Source organism: Pundamilia nyererei, unplaced genomic scaffold (genome assembly GCF_000239375.1).
Source record: "Pundamilia nyererei isolate P.nyererei 1_Seehausen unplaced genomic scaffold, PunNye1.0 scaffold00158, whole genome shotgun sequence".
Lineage (NCBI taxonomy): Eukaryota > Metazoa > Chordata > Actinopteri > Cichliformes > Cichlidae > Pundamilia > Pundamilia nyererei.
Window position 1 is genome coordinate 987,289 of NW_005187559.1, and position 3,657 is coordinate 990,945.

Below are 3,657 nucleotides of genomic sequence, written 5' to 3' on the forward strand. Positions count from 1 at the left end.
AAATGAAAAAGGTTGGAGTTTTAAATTTAGTTCAGTATTACCTGTTGCCTGTGTCCTTGTCTTTTGGGAAAATACTTTACACAAGTAATGGCTCAAAAATGATTCCTTTTTTTTACTGTGCTGCAATTGATTACCAGATTATTTGTGCAATTAATTAGTGTCAACTAATTTTTAATCAATTTTTAATCAATCTCCACACAAAATATGCTGTGAATATGAAGGTGGAATATGGGGGACAGCAGAAGTGCGTTGAAGTTCCACAAAGTGATGAATGAAGGACATGCATATTGTATTGAAGAAATAAGTGATGAGAATGCTGTTATTTGCATTTGCCAGCTCACCTATGCCAGACCTTTTGATAAACAAAATTCTAATGAAAGTGAGAACATGTACATTGTTACATCTTTCAGAAAATGTTTAGAAATTGTGGTGCACAGTTCAGAATAAATGTTTTTCAAAAACCATTGCATCTTTTTAATATATGTTTATTTCCAAAGGAATTTCTAGAAGTTCAGAACAGTAAAATTTCCACTTTTTTATAATTAATTAGAAGATAACTCTTATGTAGTTAAACTAAAATACTCCTTGAGAGTTAATATATAAACTCTTAACACCTAGTTAGCATTAGCAAGTGTTAAATTATCAACTCCAGATAGATTTGGTGTTTAACACTAAATCAGAGTTAACATACCAACTCTCCAAAAAGAGTTAAATTAACACTCTCTGGTGTGGACCCATATAGACACTTTAATAGTGTTGAAATCAAATCTGACAGTGTTAATTTGGACATGCTGGATTTGGTGTGTACTGAAAAGGAGAGAGATGACCTCCCCAAGGGCTTCAATCTGGCTTCACTCAAATGTGAGCATGAATTTGAGTTAAAAAAAAAACAGGGCAGAGTGGGTTGTCTATCAGTCAGGAGGTCGTTATACATCGTTGAAGTATCCTTGGGATACTGAAGCCTGAGATCCCCCTGATGCATCCATGAATGTGCACGTGAATGTGAGGTATAGAAAAAAGTGCTTGTATACAATGTTCCCTCTAATTTTTCATGTGTCTGAGCGAACACACAAACTCCCTGAGCGGTCCCTTGGACCACTGTGAGCAACAGTAGACGTGTGCACTGTGGTCACGCCAGCATCGAATCCATCCAAGTTACATGGTTTATTAAAATAATCAAATTACAGCATTTACATTTATGTTAGACTACTTTTAATTAACTGCTTTAGCCCACTTACAATGAAAATTTAAAAAATCTTGTTCATGACCTGTGTAGTATGTTAACACTATTGGAAGTAAAAACTTGAACTCCAAATTTGAAAACATAACTTTCTTTTTTTTTTTTTTTTTTTAAAAAGGAAAAAAAAAGCTCTGACTTGTGTTATAGGTATGAGTCTGTGGTCTGGGAGAGAGTCCTGTAACTCTCTGTCTGCAGAATACAGAATATAATGACCAATGTTGGGCAATTAATTATATAGTTACTTCTTCAAAAAAGTAACTGAGTTATGCAAACATCAAAGTTTTTTGCAGCTGTTTACCTAAAAATGCAGCCAAGTCGTTTTTTTAAACATTTCAAACTATTTATAGAACAATCAGGTGTTCTGCATCAAATTTGATGCCACACAAATTATTTGTGCCACTCCAAAAAATAATTTCTGTCCACTATGAGATAAAGAAGAACAACAGCCTGATACCTGCAGGCCTGACAACAGGAGATGTATCACTCCTGTAACACCTGTAACATTCAGTAGTGGCCTCATTGTTCTGACACACACAACAAAACTATTGACTACACTACACACTAACTGCACAAGATTTGCGTTAAACGTCGAAAATCTCTCACTCAATCTCAAGACACCGCCGTCACTCCTAAAACTTCCCCCTTCCTAAACAACTAAATGCCATGTTGCCATATCATTTTTTGATTGGTCGACATGGTATATTTTTTGACCACTAGGAAAGGTTGGGGGTTTTTTGGTTTTGTTTTTGCTCAAAGGCGGAGAGCGCTTTCGAGGTTTTCCTTATAAAACACAGTTTTTACCGTTTCTTCCCACAGTAAATATAAACAACGATAGTATTCAGGAAGAAAACCAAACGTTGCATATATTTTTATCATAACTCCGGTTTTACGTGGCCTATCAACGCAATATAAAATCTGGTATAAAGTCCACACTTTTTCAGTCAATTGTTCTGTCTGTCCTGCTCACATCTCCAATGGTTGTACACGTTGTGATTAACGTGGCTTCACTCCGCATCAGCCGCTTTGCTAGCTAAAACCCCGGTGTCTGCACACAAGGACGCTGTCATAGCCTGTCAACGACGTTGATTAGCTGCATATATACGAATGTGAATCTCATTATTAGCTGGACTATGGGATAAGGTGGCATTGTTCTAATCCCATATCGGAGCAGCTAGTCACTTACTGACTAACACTGCAAAACAGAATTGTTAAAGTATTAATTTTAATTTAAATTCAGGTTAGATTTTTTTTTGTGCGCGCAACGCAGATTTTCTGTGCGCAATTGCACACGTGCGCAGCTTAGAGGGAACATTGCTTGTATATGTGTGTAATTGGGTAAATGTGACTTGTAGTAAAAAACACTTTGACTGATCAGTTTGAGTAGAGAAGTGCTATGCAAGTACCAGTCCATTTACCAGAAAAAGGGACATTGATGTGAACAAAAACACATAAGAACCCATTATTCCTCTCTCCAACATCGGGCAAACAGGTGCCTAATATTAGCCATCAGTATCACCCCAATCATGTGAACAACAACAAAAAATATTACAAAGTGAACTTAACCAAAATATAACTTCCACTAGCATCACATTATTTACTTTGTTTGAAATTTAGCACTAGTTAACTTAGCTAGCACATCAGTGACCATAACATTGAAGCTTGGACAGTGGCAGTCGACATGTTAGCATAGCTAGCACGCTAAAAGAATGCAAAAGCTAACCATCAGCTTTTTCTTATGTGCTGTTACTGAAATAAAGATGGTTTCTGTCATATGTAAAATTTTGCATGGGGTCTAATAGAATAATGTAGTAGAGAAATATGCACTAGAAAAGTAGAAAAACTAACATGGACGTGTCTCAAATTGCAATTACAACTTGAATAGGAACCTTAAAATTGTAACTAGGTAAGGAACTTTTATAAATATTCACTTTATAAATAACAAGACGTATATCAAATAAAACCCACGTTAACCAGGTGAGATTATTAAAAATGTAGAGTTTAATATATATATTTCTTTCTGACATTCTGATAAGGATTGCAGGTAGGCTTCACAGTACACACTGTGTTCCACTTGATATGCTAAGCAGAGGAAGGGGTGGGACGGGTGGGCTTGACAAGCAGCAAGTTTTTTTTGTACATTAGTAGTGAAAGCAGAAGGAGGCAGTACATCCACAGACAACGTCTACTCCTCTACCGTATTGCTCTGAAACCCACAAAGGACCATTTGTCTTAACGATCCACATTCTCTAGAGTCCATCTACAGGCCTAGAGTTTATTCATGGTCCTTCTTACAATCCATAAAGAAAATTGTGATCGACAGAAAACATGGATTATCAAAACACTATCTAAGCGCATGCATGAAACACATTTTCACATTTTACTTTTTTTTTTTTGCTTTTCTTTCACGCCACCCTCTC